Source organism: Columba livia, chromosome 5 (assembly GCF_036013475.1).
Source record: "Columba livia isolate bColLiv1 breed racing homer chromosome 5, bColLiv1.pat.W.v2, whole genome shotgun sequence".
Classification (NCBI taxonomy): domain Eukaryota; kingdom Metazoa; phylum Chordata; class Aves; order Columbiformes; family Columbidae; genus Columba; species Columba livia.
In genome coordinates this window covers 12,444,882-12,467,423 of record NC_088606.1, presented here as the reverse complement: position 1 = coordinate 12,467,423, position 22,542 = coordinate 12,444,882, and the positions used below count along the sequence as shown (strand labels likewise).

General features: G+C 38.8%; 1 protein-coding gene across 12 annotated transcripts in view; it reads right to left on the bottom strand.

The window, feature by feature from the left end:
* LOC110361284 (basic salivary proline-rich protein 2-like) overlaps positions 1-22,542 on the bottom strand; it is an 83,743-nt gene that overhangs the window by 33,307 nt on the left and 27,894 nt on the right. For 11 of the 12 annotated variants that reach the window (XR_010472757.1, XR_010472758.1, XM_065063469.1 and 8 more), the window contains one exon: positions 3,095-3,231. The exons of the other annotated variant lie outside the window; for it this stretch is intronic. The gene's annotated coding sequence lies outside the window, so the exon portion shown is untranslated. The remainder of the gene's footprint in view (positions 1-3,094; positions 3,232-22,542) is intronic. 12 annotated transcript variants of the gene reach the window in all.

The window sequence follows — 22,542 nt, the reverse complement described above, 5'->3', positions numbered from 1 at the left end:
AGGTTTGGAGAAACTCAGTAGAGACTTACCAGTAGAACTGAAACATATGGGTATGTACTACAGAAATACATCTGTGTTTCCTACAGTTGGGTAGGAAGCTATCCGGGGGGATGTATATTTGCACTTCTACAGATGCTGTTGGAAGCTGGGAAGATCTTTGTCTTTTACCGCATCTTCTGTGTTACCATGAACTCACTTTGGAAACTTTTTGTTACTAAATCTAATCCTTAGAAAAAGGACTTGTCAAAAAGAAAAATCAGATTTTATTTATCTTTCTGGTTATTGAACATGCCCACTGATGCACAACTCACTTCTAGATCTGTCAGGCTTCTCTTGCTCAATGCAGTAAGACGTCCTCCATGGGCCAGAGGATGGGGGAGAAGCTGTGGAGCACAGAGGGCTCTGAGCAAGACGGCAGCACTGTTGAGGATGCATGAGATAAGGTCCAGACTGGGGGTGATGAAAAGAGGGAGATGGTTGTCTATTGCCCATGCACAGCACCGACAGATATGCCCAGCTAAATATTGTCTGTGAAACCCGGTACTATTTTTAATGCCAGGTGAGCAATCAGAGCATCATTGCAATTCCCACGTCATTCATTTTTAGACAATGGATGTGTCATCATTGTAAAATGTAATTTGGGTTTTTTTTTGGAAAAGAAACCAACACTTAAGCCATACTTTTGAGCAAGTCAAAAGACACCCAAGGGTATGACTGCCTTGTACGCTGCTCTCTTTAATAAGGCCAAGGAAAAGCATCACTGGATGGGATCATACTCAACGGCTGCTTTAATGCAGACAATCGAAGAAGGTTCCTCACTGATGGTTGTAAATTCATCATTAAGGATACCACTCAGAGTCATTTGGCATGACATTTTTTATGCACAGAACAGAAAAGTGCAGTATTAGCTCCTGAGTGATTGGATGAGTTGTACATCTATTAATGGGCATATCAGAAAATGTTTCCCAGCTTCGACTTATCACAAACTGAGAAGATGCAGATTGTCTTGCTGTTGTTTACTCAAAATTTTGGTGCATTTTTTTTCATTCTGTCCAAGATGATATTACTTTGAGAACCTACCACCATCACACATTGTAGATTTTACTGCGGGCTCTAAGATCACAACAATCTGGCTGTGTTCACATATTATGAAATCTACGAGATGACAGGCAATATGAGAGCAAATTAGTAGCACTAATCCTATAACTGATACACATTTCTCACTTTGCTGCTGTGGGAAATGAGGGAATTGGTAGATCATCAGACCAGGAAAGCTGGACAAATTTTTGATCGAATGTTTTATCCACTCGAGTTGTCGGCTCAACCTAGCTAAAATCCATGTGCCATCCACCTGAAAACTGCAAAATTATTCCAATAAGAATTCATTAAAACATAAAAACATTGAAAGTAAAAACTGAAAAAAACTATACTCATTTTCATAATAGACAACCCTTTTCCTTTAAGATGTTTCATTTCCAAATATAACTAGACTGAACTTTGCAGAAAAAAAAAACATAAAAATAAATGAAAAGTTTCCTTTTCCATTTTGGCCAATTCAAAAAATCTACATTTTCCTGTCATACAAGTGGAATAAAATACACATTATTCAAATTCCCTGCTCTATAGTATTTCTTCCTGTTCATGAATTGTTCATGAACTGGTTATGACCTGTTAATCTATTCTTTATCCATACACTTAATTAAATTACAAGAACAATTTTCAGCCAAGAACATATAAAAAAGTTGTTCACCTAGGGTATTTATTTAACCATGATATATGACCATCACAATGTTGTCATATTCGCACCCCTGCTGGATGGACGGCTTTTCTTTTCAGAGAGGACGTACCAAATATCAAGTCATGGCATTTCTCAGATGTGACTTTTCAGATGAATTATCATTAAATGTTTAAAAGATACACGAAGTTTCTATTTAGACAGCAGCATTATCCACCTTTAAGCCGACAATACATTTTCAGTGCTCTGAACCAAGTTATTTTAGTTAACCATACGCACAAACTATAGATATAGTTTACAGGAGACACTGTGAGAGTGCTCTTTAAAAAAAAAGTGCCTAGATTTCAGTATTTAGGCCTCCAGTATAAACACTATCTTTTTCCCCTGTAAGTGATAGTGAGAATTCAATCATGGATAGTTAGGACACTCACTTAAAGGAGGAGTTTCTGGTACAAGCCCAGCCCACGTTCATGGATCTGAACCTGAATGTCCATGTCCCTGCCAACGTCACAGCCCGTGAAACACATAAACCATTTCCTGGGAACTTTAGGGGAACGGATGCTGATCAGCACTCATGGAGGATGGTGGAAGAAAGATGGCTCAATTCCTGGCAAAGACTCTTATTTAGAATATAAAACAGGTATGCTACAGTATCAAGTAAAAATCAGGTGCATGCCCTAACTGTGCGGCTACTATTTAATTCCAGATAATTGTCATTCTCATTTATTTTATTCTGACCAGAAAGTCTACTCTGACCTGACAAACCTTCCCAATGAAAATTTACTTTTACCCAATACAGTCATAAAATAGCTGAACTTACCAGAAATTTACTCTCCCCATCCCCCAAGGAAAAAAAAAAAAGTTTCATTCAAAAGTTTCAGGCCAGCTCAAGGATGGACTTTCAGAGTCGCATGTAAACACTTTAACTGTCTAATTGGCCAACATGTTTACATATCCTCCCCTGCTGTGCATATGACCAAGCATTGTGTAGGCAGGCATGCTGGTCAATAAAATTTCAAAAAGCAGTGAAACATTCCCATCAGTGCAAGCAACAGTTCTCAGTATAAATAATTGTCTTGTCATCTCTCCCCAGGCTCATTCTCTTCCCTTTCTTTCTCTCTCGCCTGCATTTCCTTAGAGATGTTCTTTCTCCGTCAACATAGCCCCATGTTACTTCTCTGCAGCTCTGCTGCCCTCCGTTCTGAAATCTGGCATTACAGCGAAACTTCCAAGAATTCCATTCTCTGAAGCATTATGAGTCACACTGTAGTCTTCAGCAATATTTTTAAAACACCAATGTTTTTTTAATCACTCTTGAGACCCACAGAAGAAAGTAAGGATATTATCTTGCTAACTTACAGTCGTGGTTGTTTTTTCTATTGCCACCCACACTCTCTCATCTTTCTCCAGATACTCTGCTCCAGTCTCTCAATAGTGCAGGCATATGGTATCAAAGCATGCCAGAGTCTGACTTCAAGTTTTAGTCATTTTTCTTCCTGTAAAAAGGATGGAGGGACATTAAGCCCATGACCACTTAAGAGCTTCCTTTATGTAAGAGTTTTATTAGGGTTTAAACCATAACAAATGAAGTGCATATTGTACCATAAGACTAACAGAGAAACATCAGATCTGAGGCATAATTCATCATATCTGAATACCAGCAATGTGATGTGTCTGGCATGTCAGAGGCAGCAGAGAATTCGCTGGTGCAACAGTGAACATAGGAAGGGGAGAATTCCTGCCCGCTCCTTGCAGTGATTTCCAAAATAGCCTTGTAACAGAGGAGCTAGCTGTCCTTAGGAGCTGTAGTTCTAAATACTGTCCGTGATCATAAAAATATAAATCTTTATTCTACTATTTGAAGACCTTTCAATTTTAACACGAGAAAAAAGAAAAGAAACATTACTAAGATATGGTAAAGTTAACAGTTCAGTTTCATTTTCTTGTGCGTGAGGGATGAGGCAGCTTGTATTACAAAAGAGTTATTTGCAGTTTAGGATAGAAGTTCCACAAATTGCTGTTATCTGCCCTGCAGATGCTCATGTGACACACAGAATAAATATACCTCAAGGTAAGCACATAACAGTGGACAATGGGTTCTTCAATAAAGAAGATCCCTAAAGATGGCAGTTATCTGAGCTTCTGTGGAGATCAGCTTCTTGCATGAAGCATTCGAGGATGACTGGCTGCCCTATGACAGTCTTTAGAAAAAGCTGCCAGGAAATAAGAAGATGAAGAGACCTAGATTTCAAATTACCAGCTGATCATATGAAGAAACTACACTCTTAGGTCTCAGAAGTTACTGAAAAGCGGTCAGTGAGCTTGCCTCTGCAGGAGATGTTTGAGAGAACTGTGAAAATAAACACATCATTGAGAAATGGAGGTAGGATGAGTGAGATTTGCTTAAGAAAAGGCGAGAACAGTGCTAAGTGAAATAGAAAAGAATCCATATTAAATAGTAGCATTAATGCAGCAAGCCAGGAAGCTGCGAGTGATCAAGACTCCCCAAGAATCAAAGTTAGGCGAGGGTTTTTATACACACACATGCATATATTTGTTTGTCTGCATAAAATAAAGCACGATCACATTGAAACTGCTCATTTTACATCCAGCTCATATAGGGCTTTTCTGTCTCACTGCCTCATACCCAGAAGTGTGGAAAAGCAATAAACTTGCCTTTCATTTTAGTAGAATTGTGCTCCTACTCCATCTATCTTTAAGAAAACCTAGCCAATTTTTTAAATTTGATTGTGCCAATCCTAAGCTTTTGGAGGATACTGTAACTACCAGGCAAAAATGTTTAAAAATTGTTTTACTCACTGTATTTTTTCAAGATTAAAAATAAAAATATCATTTTATAGGAAATAGGGCCAAAATATTAGCACAGTAGCCTAACGTTAAGTTTTCCAATCCATATTTAGTCTCCCTAGCGTCAGTAAAGTTGTTATACCTCAGTGACAGATATCCACAAATCTCAGGGAATGGCTGTGAGATCCAACCCAGCTGAACATCCAACTATTTATAAACTCACTATCATTACAGATTCAGGAATCTATTTAAATACAGACAACTAGTTTTGAACACTTGTCATAAGACTGTAGCAGTGATGGGCAAAGACCTTTGGTAACTGCTGATGTCATTGAGCAGTTGTAGAGATCACAGTTTTTCACCAAAGCTGTCGTTCTCAAAAGAGCAGCTCTTTAAGCCCTTTCTGTTTCATCATTTTGCACTACTTCTAAGAAAAAGAATATCACCATCTTTTCTGAACCCTCATCACTGAGATTTCTTGCCCTGGACAGAACAGGACGTAGTGGACTTTACAAACAACCTCTGGTCTGGGCAGAACACGTCAGGCTTAGCAAAGCGAGCGTCATCAGTCAAAGATCAATAGCTGAAACTTCCAGATCGCTCTGAATCATTCTCCTGCATGGCCTTCGTCCTACCTCTCACTGGCTTTTCAGGAATAATTAGAAACAGGCAGCTGTTGCACCATTTCTGTAAGTTTAAAGCAAGCTGAAAATCAGAAGTGAGTTGCTACCTTTTCAACAGCAGAAAATGTCAACAGCACAGGCAATTTTTGTCTGAATTTACACACGCTTTTTTCAGTGCTTCATGGAGAGAAGAGCCAATTGACACAACAGGGAAATCTAGCACATACAAAGTATGAAGCTCTGAAAATTATGACTGTTGTGAAATTTAGAAACATGACACTGATGTGAATGTGCATGTCTCTAAAACAGACTCTTCTATTACAGATCTCAGATTTGTATATGCCAGACATACCTGAACGAAAGCCAAAGCCTAGATTAATTCACTTTCTATAAAATTGGCCTACATATGTATCTGAAAATCAAATCACAGAAAACAGTATCAGAGAGCTTATAAAGAAAACAATAATTAGTGAGCTATACAGATGGACAAGATCAGGAACTGACTCACCTTGAAGGATTTTTTTTTGTTTTGTTTTGTTTTTCTTGCACAAAATATACTTCCAGAATTTGGTTTTATTTACAAGCATTTTTTAATGAACTTCCCAGTGCTAATGATTTAGTCACAAAAGTGTTATTTTGTTCACTCTTACCTTCTTTTTCTATAAAATGATCCCTCAATATCATTTTTGAAAAAAAGCAAACTACTACTTGGGGTAATCAAAGGGTAAGCATCCAAATAATTTAGAAGACAAGGACTGAGTATTTTAACAAGCTTACCCCAGCACAGCAATATGATGGGAGTTACAGCTGTGACAGATTTTAACTGAGGAAGAGCTGATGCAGATCTGCAGCTGCAAGTCATGTCTCAAAAATGTGTTAGTCTTGTCTAAAGGAACATGAGGATAAGATGACCTGGTAACTGCGGTGTTGCAATTCTATACTTGGGCGCACATGACTTGGATTTCCATAAAGCTTTGGGAAAATTCACAGACCTTTGAAAGAGTGGAGCTACCACAGCACACGAGGAACGGTCCTCTTGAACATCATCAGCTTTTTCCAAATTCGGAAAGAAATAAGGAACTAATGGGTGGTTATAAGAAGGGAGGAAGGTTATTCGCAAGGCGTTGCAAGGCTTCTGCTGGAATCTGTGTTGTTCTGCGTACTCATGAGTAATCTCAAATATGGAGTATGTAGAAATTTTACACATTCTGCTGAGAGCAGGAAATTGCTCGAGATAGTAAAAAATAAAGTAGTTTGAGGCAAAGTATAGAAGCACCTCACGGTATCAATAACCAGCTGGTAAAGTGATAGATGAAATTAAACGCTGTTTCTAAGTTGGGAAAAAAGAAGCGCACAGATTTTTGTACATAATGTCTGCCTGATGTAACTCTGGACAACAAGGTCTACAGTTATTTTAAGGAGTTAAGGAAACTACTTATTTTAATTAATTCATATCAGTGATTCAGAGTATTCCTGACAATGCCTTTTAATGTCTTTGAAATTTGGTTACATTTAGACTACTACAGTATTTTTTATAATTCCATTTTGGAATTGAGCTTCTCTTCTTTACAGTGCTTAATAAATACAGATTAATTATCCTAAAAGACAGTGAGGTCAATAAACTATATAACTCTCCTCTCACATGGGAAGAAAACAGAGGTATTCCAGTTAAGTGATTTACACAAAGTGCTAAAAATGTGTAGAGCAACTCTCCACTAGAAAGCTGTCATTTCCATGGAATCCCTTCCTAAAAGAAATCAAATTTAATTTAAGGTTTTCTTGACAAAGTGGAAAACACTTCTAAAATGTAGATATATTTCAATCAGACATTTCTGGAAAAGAAAGGTTCCAATTTTCACATTACAATATTTTATAATTTAAAAATTACAAGTGTTTTAATTCAGTATCTTTATTTTAGTCAAACACTACAACTCAAATGATCCAAAGTAGTACTAATTTTAATCTTTTTCTCCTGAAGATGCTCAACAATTTCTTTTTGTTCCCACTTGGCATGATGTTCTTTTACAAAGTTTCAAGTGTTCTGAGAAAGAGAAACAAAAGAGTTCAGTTCACAACACCACAAGAACCACGTCTGAGGAATTCTTAACATCTTTGGTGTAGGAAGAACATCTGTCTAGTAGTATCTCTTCATAGATTGATTTTTCTGTGTACAGAGCAGGTCCCTGTTGATTAACATTCCCTGAGGCATCCTATGAGAGATTTGTACACATGTAGGGGATACCAAAAAAAAAAAGGAAGTGTCCTGCCCCAGACACACCGAGGCTGAAACTACAGATTGTAGGAAGAATATTGCAAAAAAATACACAATCACAATAGAGTAATTCATATCAATTTTAAAGTCTCTGAACCATGACCTGAAATGATGGGATTCATGGTCTCAGACAATCTGTAAGTCTACATACAGCCCAACTAAGGCTCTATGTGTATGAACAGATTGCATTAGGTAACTGCCTGTGCCTTTTGAGATTTGCTGGTCTTTACCCCTGCAGGCGCTCTGCTAAGTATGAAATCAAAATGTGCTAAAATAAACCCATGCACCAATATATGCTGGGAGAGGACCAGCTGGAAAGCAGCTTTGCAGAAAACAACTTGGGGTCCTGGTGGACACCAAGTTGAACATGAGCCAGCAATGTGCCTTTGCTGTGAAGAAGGTCAAAGTTATCCTGGGCTATGTTAGGACAGTGTTGTGAGCAAGTTGAGGGATGTAGTTCTTCCCCTTTACTCAGCACTGGTGAGGCCACACCTGGAGCACTGTGTCCAGTTCTCGGGTCCCCAGTGCAAGAAAGATATAGAGCTACAGGTGAGAGTCTAGCAAAGAGCCACTAAAATGATTAAAGGACTAGAGCACCTCACATGAGGAGAGGCTGAGAGAGCTGGGACAGTATGGCTTGCAGAAAGGAAGGCTCGGGGGATGCATATAAATACATGGAGGGAAGATGTACAGAGGGAGCCAGGCTCATTTCGGTGGTGCCTGGTGACAGGACAAGAGGCAATGAGGACAAACTGAAACATGGGAGTTTCCATCTGAACATCAGGAAACACTTTAAATGTGAGGGTGACTGAGCACTGGCAAAGTTTGCCCAGGGAGGTTGTGGAGTCACCATCCATGGAGACATTTGGAAGTTATCTGGACATGGTCCTGGGCAACTGGCTCCAGATGGCCCTGTGTGAAAATGAAAGAACAAAGGAATAATGACCAAAAATAATAGTCTTTAACATGAAAACTAAGGAAAAGATGCCTGAGTAAGCAGAGCAGCAGAATCTTGCTGGTACAGCTATTTATAAGAAGTACCTAATAAAACAGCTGGGAAAAAAATTGAACCAGAAGGAGGACATATGCATCCCCAGATCATAAAGGAATTAGCTAGTTAATTTATGAACCACTGACAATTAAATTGGTATGTCAAAAGAAGTAGGTACTGAGAAATTGAAAAATTCAAAAGGGAGAAATACAGATTAACACTTTCCTATGGAAGTCCAAGGAATTCTAGAACTTGCTTTCCAGTATCTCTTGTTTCTCCTTCCATAAAAATAATTGAATAAATGCTATTAGAAAAAAAATGTATGAACCCAGAGAGAGATCAAGAGCATACTAGAACTATAAGCAACAGAAAACATGAACCGGATCAAAAGATTACAGGACAATTCAGGTTGGAAGGTATCTCTGGAGGTCACCTACTCTAGCCTCCAACTCAAAGAAGGGTCAGCTATGAGATCCAACGAACTTACTGACACTCAGTTTGGTCTTGAAAACCTCCTGCACAGAACCTCTGAGCAACCTGTTCCAATGCTTGACTGCCTTCACTGTGAAGAAGTCTTCCCTTCTATCCAGTCCAAACTTGTCTTGTTTCAACTTCTGTCCATTATCTCTTGTCCTCCTATCACGTAGCACTGTGAATAGCCTGGCTCCATCTTCTTGGTGACCTCCTTCTATAAGGTGCCCCAAAAGCCATATCTTCTCCAGGCTGAACAAGCCTCAGCTTCTCCTCTTAAGGCAAATCCTCCAAGCCCCTAACAATCTTGATGGACCTCCACTAAACTAACCCCAGTTTTAACTTTAAATGACAAATCCTGCGTAAGATATATAGCACACTCAGTTCAGAGGTAACCATACTGTCATGGTGAATAGTCTTTGCAGGTATCACCTTTGTAGAATAGCTTCGAATCCTTCATCTTAGAGAACTGATATATACACAATTCGAAAAGATCATCCTATTCAGGAATGAATATAAAGTTTCAGTCAACTTTCAGTGAGGCCAAACTTTTAGTGAGACCAAAGTCCCACTTAGACAATTACATTTAAAAATCTCCTTGAATTTCATAACAGGGGTAGATGAGCACATGTTAAAGCACTTTCCTCAATCTGGGCAAAACATAATATATGTAGAACTGGACTTTGTATCTGATTACAGTGCCTCTCAAAACCTTACCCACAAATGATTCAAATTTTCCCAAACACTGACAAAACTTTATGAACTGCAAAGTAATTAAGACTGAAACAAAAGGTAATGGAAGAACATGTATCAAGTCTGGAAAGAGGTGGTAGCAGGACACAACAGAGTTTACTCAATATTACTTAAGATTTCCATTAGCTATCCATGGTGACATATAAACAGCACTTATATTTGTAAATTATATTGTACCACTATGAAAGCTAGTCAAAACAGTGAAACAGAATGCAAAGAAGTTCAAAAATATCAGACTATGAAATACAACACTGCTTGCCTTGCTAATACAAAATACCCATTAAAACAATAAGGTGTGCAGAATCTGGCTCCTGGCTATAGGAAATAAAGGAACAAATCCAAAGCCCACTGAAGTCAAGAGGAGACATTCTTCTGACCTCAGCGGGCTTTGGATATCCCCCAGAATGAGATTCATTCTGGAAAAATGCAAGCTGAAGGAAATAATCATTCAAAAAGTATATGGGAGAGAATGTTTGAAAAACCTGGAAATCAAAGAATACCTAGGAGACTTTGCGTAATATATGATATGTGACAAGAGCTTATGAACACTGTTACAAGATTATACCTTTTCTAAAAGCTAAATAGTCTAGAAATGAAGACAAAATATGAGAGAAGAAAACAGCCCATTCCATCCAGTTAGGGAGCAGAAGTCACAGGGATATCGCATCAGAGTGAAAGCAGGTTGTTTTGCAATTTACAATGTGCCAAGCATCAAATAAAACCACAACACCAAAGGTAACTGTCTCGTTTGAGAAATCACTAAGTTCTTAGCTCTTCTCCCACATACAAGTCTGCTAGTATCTGCAAAGGTGAAATGCACAAATAGCTTGCATACAGGAATTTAGGGTCAGACTTCAATCTGAGGCAAGGGGCACATTTGTGATTTGGTCCCCTTCTCACTTCAGTGATGAAGGTCAACAGAGCCTTCTAAGATTCCACCTTTCCCACTATACACAAATATCTTGTGCTAAATCAAGGATGTTCTTCTTCCTCTTTGGTGGAAGGACACTCGCTTTCATTCTCCTATATATCTTGCTGCTGTCAGATGGGAAAAATTTCTAAGAATATACATACACTTCAGTAAAATGAAGGTCTGACCTTATTCTCAAGATCAAATGGACTTGTCATGCACACTATAAACTCTCAAGCTACTTATTCTCAGCAATTATTTTCCTACAATCTCATTGCTGGGAACCGGACAAGGATATCTGTAAGCATATCCTGTGTAGCAGAAAAAAATGATACAAAGCAATGATGAAGGTAGTTCCTCCTCATCTAGTCTCCTAGAGACTACATGCAACTGTCCTGTCTCCATTTAGTCAGTGAAAGAAGCTAAGAATGGTTTGCATAAAGAATAAACTGATTGCATCGAAAAGCTATGACAGGCTGACCAACCCACCTACTGCAGTGCAGAATGACTTGCTCCTTGAGGAGAGGAAAACTTCATTTCTCACCAAAAAAAACCCAAACCCAAATCCCAACACCAACCACGTGTGACTCAACAAATAAGATTGATGAGGATTTGCAGTTTCCTGCTTCACTGGTCCAGACCATCTCTGCGTATTTTTTGTTTGTAAGACATAGATAAGAAAAGGGTGAAGACAACTAGACATCCCTGAATAAATGTAGTGGAATAAATAATTGTAAGATGATTACAATAAAGATGATAAAGATCCAGTACCTTCCAGAATGGTTTTAGATTCATACACTGTAGATTACATGCTATTTAGTACCATCATTTCTGGTCAAAAATCTTTCTATTCTTAGATTTTCAACCAATAATGATTTATTTAAAAAAAAAAAAAAAAAAATTTTATTTCTAAATATTTGTGTTTACACTTCATATATTTTTTGGACCACTTCACATGTAAAGCTCATTGGCTTTTGCTAGAAAATCGTGCCTCAACATGACTGTAATTCTTTCAGTGGGCTCAGTCCTGTGAAATCCTGAGCACTAACTTCTAGTAACCAATTCTTAGCTTTTCTCTGTATCTCATATTTTGTGTCATCATAAAAATTTAAATGAATGAAGTCACAAATAAAGGATTAATTCACACAGGTAGGAAGAAAAATGAGCATGTGGATTTTAAAACACAGAACCTATAAAGAAAATTCCTCAACAATAAAAAAGGGAAAAGAGAAATCATGGATAACATGATACATAAGAGAAAATTTCTGAGTAGATCGCTCTGAAAAATCGTTTTCTAAAGCTTCAGCAGGTTTTTTAGAAAGTAGGGCCCTATGCTCTTACCCTACATCCTCCTTGATTTTATAACATTGATATTGGAAGAATAAAATCTCTTGCCTGAAAGCTCTAGTTTCAATTAACAAGGATGTTAAGCATTTTTTTCAGACACATGAAAAGAGTGACAGGATTATAGACCACCAAATTGTTGGTATTTTAAGAATCTGACAGGCTCAGCACCATGTGCCATTCTAGCCTCTCTGTGTATCCTTTGTGGTTAAAACTCTTAAGCACTTTAAATTCTTTTGGTCAGTATTTTTTTCCTTTTAGGGCAGACAACTGGAAACACATTCCAAGTAACCATTTATGGTGTATAGAAAATTATAAGATACTAAATTCACCTCTTTGAAGGTGTTTCCAGGCTTTGGATAGGAAAACAAATATTTTATTTATTAAAAAAAAAAAAAAGTTGTTGTTTTAAATCTAGAATATAATTATGTATGTTCCAATGGAAATGAAAGACAATAACAGCACAAAGGCACAACAAAATAATGCATGTCAAATCCTAGAGCCTTTACTTGGACAAATCTCCCATCAAGCTTTGGTGGCAGCTTTGCCTGACAAAATATGGCTCAGCCAGACCCAAAATAAGCAAAATTTTATCAAGCCACACCAGTGGAATCAGCTGTGAAACAATAAATGAAACATTTCTTTTTAGTGTCTGAAAAATAATGACAACATCTCACAAGCCTATTAAAACAAGAGTCCTCAGACTCATTTATCCAGATACAACAGAGTACCAAAAAGATGTCTGAAGCAGCAGATGACTTTATGTTATATTTGATACAGGCTGGAAGAAATATGAGAACAAATTTTTCAAATCGTTAAGCTTTGGTAAAGAAAAAAAAATAAAAAATTGACTGTAGCTTTGCATAACTTCATTTACAAATGGCTCAGTCTTGTCACGTTTCTTCTTTTCCAAGGAGTAAGACAAAAGTGTGGGCTGGTCCTGCACAGGAGGCACACCTGGTGCTGGGGCTCATGGTCAGCCAGCATATCTGTGCTGCAGCCGGGAAACCTGCCAGCAAGGGGGTTCCCTGGAGCCCAACACCTCGGTGAGAACAGGGGGACATGGGGCCCAGCAGACCGTCCCACTCGACAGAGCAGCGCCCTGGGAGGAAGGGGACAAGAGGAGCTGCCAACCACCTGCGGCTGCTATATCAGGTCATGGAGCAAGAGAAAGATTCTGGCACTGCGCTAGGAAAGTATGCAAGACATACCCTTATTTGTGGGGGTGCATCGATGCAGAAGCCAAATCTCTGAGTCTCACACTCGGTGCACAAAAACCTAACAGCTCAGATGGATGGGTAAAATCTGTATTGGTGTAGAAACTGTATGGGATGAAAGCTTTGCAGTTCTGCAGAGGAATCTGTTTCTGCTCCATACCATCTGTGCACCAATTGTGTGGACTGTTTGCTGAGCTTTGTTTGTTTGTTTGGGGTTTTTTTTTTTCAGATGTCAGTAAAAAGCATGCACTTTAGGTCAGTTTAACTCTTGAGCTATTCTTTTTTGCCCTCACCACTGCTAATTATAGGTTCAAATGTCTTACAAGAGTTAAAAATAAGATTCGTACCTAATTACTATTTTCTACAATTTATTTAATTCCAAAGACAACAATTTAATTGCAAAATTTGCTCACATTACTGAGGGAATGAAGAAAACCTGGAAATACAGAAAGGTAAGATTCAAGGTCTGATTTTCAATGATTGATCTTTGCAGCTGACAGTATATTCATATGTGTATGTAACACACACACAGTCTGTCTGAAACCTAATGGCCATGTGACAGCAAATACCTGGCAGATCCAGACCTTGAAGCCAATGCTCCCACTAGGTTTGTGCTAATACCACTAATACCATGTGTTTGTTTGCATGTACTCTTACAATACACAGAAATTAGAATGAATAGTTCTTAGCAACAAGTAAATGCAACAAGATAAAATAAGTCCATACATACGTTAAATATTTATATAAATATGCAAATTCTATACACATCTGATAAACGTATTTCAGTCTACGTGCACGTAATAAACACATTTCAGATGACAATTTAAAATCCTGATGTCCACAGACCCTCCAAACATGTTGGGGTGCTCAGAGAGTGAAATCTGAGACTATTAAAAACAAATGGGAGCCTTGCTTAATCAGGGCTGCGCAGACTGCTGAAGCCCAGAGGGGCACCCAAGAGAATCCTTTGATGAAAATTAAGATTACAATGGCATCAAGGTGAAAAAAAGGCATTGCTCCTATCTGCTTCTCCAGATTTACAGGAAACACAGCACCTTATGCTCTCAATCAACAGAAAGCAGCAGTGGAAGAGACGGACTAAGAATTGCATAAACATTGGTAAATGTCTTACAGGAATGTTTTTTAAAATCTTCATGTTCTTTTTTGGCTTCTGGGGTTTTGGCAGAAACTCTGGTCTCTAGGCCCACTTCTTTGTACACACTTTAATGATGGCCTTGATTAAGAGACAGTAATTCCCTGGGGGTTTAGCTATCTTATTTATTGACACAAACATGGGTACAATGCCAAAATCAAATGGTTATGTCCCAAGCCAATGAAAAATCACAGATGCAAAACCATGATGGATTCTTCATTTTCCAGGCTTCATGTATTTCTACTGTTTTCCACCGTACATAAGCTTTATAATTTAACCAACACTCAACCTGGCCTTGCAAGAGATTACCTTCCACCAAACAATATGCAGTAGCAAAAACGTCAGCCTACAACTGCCCATGAGGGAATTACACTGAGGTCCAGCTATATTTGTCCCAGTAACTCTGCCTGCCAAGTGAGCCAGTTTCCCTCAAATAAGGATTTAAAGGAAGAACATAGATGTTGGCTCTGGGATAAGTGAATACAGGACTCCTAAGGAAAATTCGAGATAATAAACTTTGTTATAGGGTAATTGAGGAGTCAACCTCAAAGGAAAACATGACAATGAGTTTATAAAATGAACTTCTTGTCTTCCAACCTTCTCCTACTCAGGATTCCAAATTTCCAGTGAGGTCAATAAGATTTGCAAGCATGTAATATATCTCAGGACAGGACTTTATATTCAAAGCTTACCTTATCTCAATAAAGTGCAACTATTTCTGGGATGACACTCGGAACTGCATAATAGTCACAGGGCACAAAATGAAGGTAGCCGGCAAAGCAGAATGTGGGCAAGGCAGTGCACTTAGCACTTATAAAAAAGCACTCAGGAATCATCGCTGATCACAAATGCTGTATCTCTTTAAGATTACTTAAAGACACAAAAAATATATTCGGCTCTGCTGTTCATAACTGAAAGGCAATAGGAAAAAAACATCCTTGCCATCCCCTATACTGAACTAAGGACACTGAACTTCAGACTAATTGACCATTTTCTTCTTCCTCTCCCTGGCAGGCTCAAGCTCGAGGAGAAGAACCTTCTCCTATGGCTTTGCATTCCCAAGAAATCTGTCTCCTAAAGCCTTCTCCCTTGCAGGAGGAAGGGGGAGATGTTCCACAACCTGCAGCTTGCCATATATTCTTTTACTGGAATAAGAAATGTTTCTAGATCAACAACTTAAGAAGCCAACGGAGCATCTGTGTGCCAACATTTAAGTCTCTTTTCATCTGTGAGAATGCAACGCTTTCTAAAAGCCTTGTCTTCTCATAGGAAGATGGCCAAAATCTCACAGACATATGAGTTTGTGGCAGAAATCTACAAGTTTTGATCACTAATTACTTTATTTCTGCTTTTGAATATATCTCAGTGTACACGGGTACATTATTCTGTATGTTTTCATTTCTGTTTTATTATTTGCTTTGGTTTGACTTCCATCTGATTTTCAGTTTATTATGAAATTGTGAATATGTTGTTTTTAATCTTTTTCAATTTTGTGGTTGTTCTCATTCTGGTATTTAGTGACTTTCCCCTTTACCTGTTACTCTGTATTTAATTAAGGCAACAAGGCATTCTTGTGGTGCTCTCTGGTGATGGGGGAAGTTGCCAGCAAATATTTTGATGCAGCTGCAATAAAAGTCCTCATACCACCCATTCAGGTTAGTAAAAGGTAACTGTAGGTGGTATTTCTACATACAGTGACACATTTTATCCAGAGAGGTAACTGTAAAGTCTTAATTCGACTCAAGTACTAATACATATTATTTGCATAGATAATTTACATCACGTAACATGATAATGTAACAAGTACTTATGCATATTATACATATGGCACATACATAACATTTTCCAATATTCCAAGCAGCACAATGATTTCTTAAACAACCTGGTACTTGCAAACACTAGTACGTGAATAGAACAAAATGTAGTTGACAACCAGCTAAAAACATGCGGATATGAGGAATGTATTTGTGTTTTATTGGATTTTTTACTTAATTTTTAAAAGACTGTTTAGACCATGATATATAATATACCTCATGTAGTAAAATTTTCATCAAATCTATCTATACAAAATCTGATCATTCTTTTGCTCCACTAGAAACCAAACAGTGTGATAATATTGAAGAACCAATAGTGAAATGAACTAGATACAGAAAGTCCTCACAACCCAGTTTCATTATTATGACAAACTGCAAAACCCAAACCCCAAATATTGAATCGGAGAAATACAAATTATGTTGTAGTTGTAGTAAGTGTGATGCGAACCACACTGATAGCTCTTGGAAAACATACGAGTTTCACAACTTACACAGACAGCCATCAAATAGAGAATCTAGTACAGCAGAGAAAAAAGCTGAAGAACAATATAAATGGTGTAAAGGTTCCTTATGGTGCAACAAATACTTGAATATTGTATTCGATTCATCTTCAAAAGATGCATAGCTGAAAGAGAAAGGTGTCAAAGACAGGTACTGACAATGTGGTTAAAGGAACAATATGACCCTATTATAAGAAAATACTGAAATGAATAAGTGTTAATATGAGACAGGCATCAGATAATGACATTTTGTCAGCAAGTGCCAAGAACAGTTATGTCCACAGTGTTGTTTGACAGGAATTCTCAGCAAAGAAACACATAAAGGAAGGCTCGTGTTTCTGATCGCTACTGTAAATATAACAAAGAGGGAAAATGTAGGGACACAGTCACAACCTCCAGCAGCCTGCCAAAATAAACAAGAAGGCGTTTGATTTTCCGCCAATAAAGATGAAGTGAAAAATGAAAGTGGGAAAGCTCTCAGTAGAGCTTTTTGTGGTAGAGAAAGACAGAAGACAGATGTGCATGATACTTTATTTATTGCTTTGGAACAATACAAATGATTGGAGAAAATTGAAGTATTAAAAAAAAATAGAAAATATTAGTCCTTCAGACATGTGCTGGAGATGTTTGAACAAGATACAGAGAACTTTGGAAAAATAGAAATTAAATTGCAAAAGTGCACTTTTCATTATCAATGCTGTTTCCTGTGGAAGCTGAACACAACTACGGGATTAACATTCCAAATGCCTTACCAGACTACCCAACCTCTTCGAGAAGAGGCTACCAGAGACCGCTGACGGATGGCAAAACAGTCAGCAAGACAGAGGTATTAAATATTTCGGGAATTAATCCCTCGTACCTGCCGGACCAACAGCAGGATATAAAACAGCAAAGTAATAAATTCTGTGAATACTTTTAAACACCTTTCATGAATTGTTAATTCATGCTTGCTACGGATGTTTGACAAAAGTAATTCCACTTTCCACTCCGGCCATCCCACAGCTTCCCCCCATCAGTTCAGAAGCTGGCCCTCACGCTGCCTCTGCACCTGCATAAATGATCGACCAGTCTTTCCTCCAGCTCTGGGAGTAGATATGGGCAGTCACATCACTGCGTGCAAATTATACTGGTTCTGAGATCAGAAGTTAAGGCAACCAGCAGTAGTTTGATACCAGAAAGATAGCTTTTCTAAAATAACCCACCACTCAAAGGCACAAGTCAACAGTCCCTAGTACAACAAGACTGTCCTACACTGTACAGCAGGAGAGACCCATGGACCTTTCAGTTCAGCCTGCTGCTCTCTGTTTGTTTGTCCATCTCCTTCTCTATTTCTTGCCAGCTTTCTTCTCCCTCAGTAGGTATTTAATGAATTCTTTGATATCCCTTACTAATGGAAAGATGGGAAGACGACTGTTGGTTGTTAAGTGTTAAAGCTAGCAGCAATCATTTTCCATTGTTTTAGAAAAAAATGTGGTCTATCAGTAATTGTCTTATTAAATTCTTGATACACTTTTTGACACCCTGATGGATCATTGACTGCAAATACTCCCAGGTTTTTTGTCTTTCAGGTAAGGATGAAGCTTAAGACATTACTTCAAGTCAAAACTGAAAGGTAGAAAATTAAAAGATGCAGAGCAAATGAAGAATTGTCTTACATTCTCCACGGTGTTCAGTACCATATCAATTAAAACATGCTTACCAAGATACTTTCTGTGTCTTTTCACTAAGTAGATATATCATTATGTCCTACAAGATAACCTAAAAAAGCAGGGGCCACTAAATAATAAGCAAAGCCAAGCTGAAGGAGTTGTGGAAAGAAAACAAATAAGTAATATTCAGCATTAGAATATCTAGAGAAAGAAGCAGAAACAGTGACCATCGGAAGTCCTATAACTATTCAGGAAGAAGCATTTAAAAGTAATATTTTAAAAGTATTTTACAGTGACAGGTACTTATCTTCCACATACTGATCACAGTGACAAACAAGTGTAACACAAGAAACAAAGCCAATTTTAAGAAAGAAAAAATCAGATTGCTACACAAGCCATGGATCTGGTAACAGATGGAAATTGAACCTCTTAGACTGTTCTTACCATAATGACTACTTGGAAAAGTTACTAACTCCAATTATAGCCACAATTAGCGCTTTTTAAGGACACGCATGCATAAAGCACTGAGATAGATCTAACACACACACACACAAAAATACCCTGTTTTCTGTTACATTGGCTTATCACTCTCTGCAACTGGAAAAGGATTCATCTTTTTCACCACTTCCCCAGATTTCCCCGGCGTCCTGGCTTCCAGAGAATGGATTTGTCTTCATGATTTTTAGTGACACCTGCAGTTCCCTAAGAAAAATGCAGTGAGAAGTGTTTTTCCCGTGGTGCAACACCAGCACAGTGCCCTCTGCCTCACTTCTGCACCGCTTATGGGGCACTCGGCGCAACCAAACGGCACAAAAGGAGATTTCCAGGGGCTGTTGGGACCAGCCCGCTGGAGCCATTGGCAGTTCGTACACCTGGAACTTGGACCAACTCCGAACACTCTCTTACAATCAGAGAACTTAAACAGAACTTTCTTCCCCTTCTCTTTGGCAGCCCCATAATACATCCCTGTTGCAACCCAAGGTCCACCTCTTCATTGACACAGCCCATGCCTCCTATGATACAGCTTTTTTCCAGTCTGCAATACTAGAGACAGAGTGCTGGCACCATTAGCTACTCACTTACCAACACACTGTGCACATCCTAATGTCACTTCCTATAGCTCCTTCTCATAGAATTTCATGCTGTGACATTAACAGACATATATTTTAGTGGCTGCTTAACATTATCTGGAGAAGAGTTACTGATCCATGAAGCAGAGACTGAATGCCTCTTGAAAAAAAGAAGAAACTTCTGACATCAACAGGTTGCAATGGTGTTGCTGCCTATTATACTCATTATCATTTCTTTAAAGAGCTGCTAAGAAACTGTGAGAAGGCTCATGGGTATTTATCCCAAAGCATGGATGCAGCCTGAAGTTGGAACGGAAATGGACTAACATTTCCAATGAAAAAAGATTTTTAGCCAAATGGTAATTGAAGCTAAGAAAGCAAATAAAACTTCCTTCTCCCCTGCCCAGGGAAAAGCAGACTCTGAAAACAAAACTGTATCAATGAATTATGGATTATTTTTATACCAAAAGTCTACACAATAGAAATGATACACAGAAAAGTATTTAGAAAGCCTTGAGTGAATAAAGAAAAGCCAAAACTTTTTCTTCCAGGAAGTACTGAGGTGAAAATTGGTGTATTTTTCTAATGTGAAGACATTTATCTGTTTGGAATCCCTTATTTCAGCTCTGTCTGCTCACAATCACGGGCCAATTCTTAAAATTAATCATTATGATTTTCATTTCACAGTTTTAAACTGAGTATCAAAATATGTCCTAAAGGCTTTATTGCCTCTTAGGATTTCACATTCCCAATCAGTCATTAAACAATTACCTTTGATTATATACACTTTCCCTCTTGGAGCAATATTTACTTTTAATAGACAGTTGTCCAATAAGTACTCTAGAATGGGTAAATTGCTTATCATTACAACTCATAGACTTGTTTAGTAATGAAGAGATACTGATATTCTGTAATTCAGTAAAAGAAAAATATAAGGAACCCAAACATGCAATTATTGTCTTTTTTGTTTAAAAGACACACATATCAAAATTTATTCAGCAAAGCAGTTATTAATTCTTCTGAGGATTATGCTTCTAGGAAAGCTTTGTACAGAAGCTTCTTCTGTAATTCATACTGACACCTTACTAAATCCTAGCTAAATATTCTGGATCAGACCCATAGTTGCAGTGTTCCATAAGCAAGGATTGTCTGGAAAAAATGCCCTTCCAATGTTTAGATCTCCAGAAAATATCAAAACTAGTTATTTTAAAGTTTGCACAAAGCCTAAGACGATGGTGAAATTAAAATGCAATCAGTGCCTGTGCAGTGAAGTTGTGAAGGCTTAGATGGGGAATTTATGTGCATGTCTTAGCACTGCCTAGACCAGAAACTTTGTACAAAAATTCCATGATGTTTGAAATACAAGAATATCATGTGCCCTGAAGAACCAAGTGTTTTCTAAGGGTTAATGGTAGTGCTGTCTTATAGAGTATTACCATTAGACACTACCATCTATCCTTTTCAGTAATTAATTAACTCTGATAAAAGACAGCTTATTCATTCTGAAATACTGCTTGACTTCCTCTCTTGAGTACTTGGATTGCTAGACATGTCCAAACCAGACTGCCTAGCCCACCAGTTATTTCAATAATCTCCTTCAGTAGCCAGAGGTTCCACCCAAAAAACTGAGTACAGAATGTAGAAAACAGGGGGATCCTATATCTCTTGCATGTTCCCTGGCTGGGAAAAAATATAAACCAGAGATCTAAAATGAATAAAGCATTGCCAAGGCTTACAAACTTCGAAGACTGCGGAGGCACAGACCATCTAATATTATAGAATCACAGAATGTCCTGAGTTGGAAGGGACCCACAAGGATCATCGAGTCCAACTCCTGTCCCTGCACATGACAACCCCACAGTTCACACCATGTGTCTGAGGACATTGTCCAGTCTCTTCTTGAACACTGTCACAGAATCACAGAATCAACTGGGTTGGAAAAGACCTCAGAGATCATCGAGTCCAACCCTTGGTCCAACTCTAGTCCGTTTACTAGATCATGGCACTAAGTGCCATGTCCAATCTCAGTTTAAAAACCTCCAGGGACGGCGAGTCCACCACCTCCCTGGGCAGGCCATTCCAATGCCTGACCACTCTCTCTGTAAAGAATTTCTTTCTAATATCCAGCCTAAATTTCCCCTGGCAGAGTTTAAGCCCATGCCCCCTTGTCCTATTGCTAACTGCCTGGGAGAAGAGACCAATCCCCACCTGGCTATAACTTCCCTTCAGGTAGTTATAGAGAGTGATGAGGTCACCTCTAAGCCTCCTCTTCTCTAGACTAAACAACCCCCGGTCCCTCAGCCTCTCCCCATAGGTCTTATGTTCAAGTCCCTTCACCAGTCGTGTTGCTCTTCTCTGGACCCGCTCCAGCACTTCAATGTCTTTCCTGAACTGAGGGGCCCAGAACTGAACACAATACTCCAGGTGTGGCCTCACCAATGCAGAATACAGGGGAAGGATCACTTCCCTTGTCCTACTGACCACGCTATTTTGGATACAGGACAGGATACCGTTGGCCTTCTTGGCCACCCGGGCACACTGCTGGCTCATGTTGAGCTTCCTGTCAATTAGCACCCCCAGGTCCCTTTCTGTCTGACTGCTCTCCAGCCACTCTGCGCCCAGCCTGTAGCGCTGCAGGGGGTTGTTGTGACCAAAGTGCAGCACCCGGCATTTGGCCTTATTGAACTTCATCCCATTGGAATCAGCCCATTTTTCCAGTCTATCCAGATCCCTCTGCAGAGCCCTCCTGCCTTCCAGCAGGTCGACACTCTCTCCCAACTTGGTGTCATCAGCAAATTTGCTGATGATGGTCTCAATCCCCTCATCTAAATCGTCAATAAAGATGTTAAACAGGACTGGACCCAACACTGACCCCTGGGGAACACCACTAGGTGTCGGGCTTGGGGCTGTGGCACCTTCCTGGGGAGCCTGTTCCATTGCTTCAGCACCCTCTGGGTGAAGAACCTTTTCCGAATGTCCAACCTAAACCTCCCCTGGCACATCTTCCTGACATTCCCTGGGGTACTAGTATTAATTAGCAAAACACTGTCCCCTTTGCAACTGAAGACCCCTGGCAAACAGAACCGGTCTAAGAATTCTGAAGAGTGGAGTGGAATTTAATTCTAGAAATGAAAAGGAAGGAATTATAAGACAGCAAATTCTCAACAAGTATTGCATGTCCTGAAGGGGCCAGCGCTCTGTAGCTATACAAATTGCCACCATTGAACAGGTA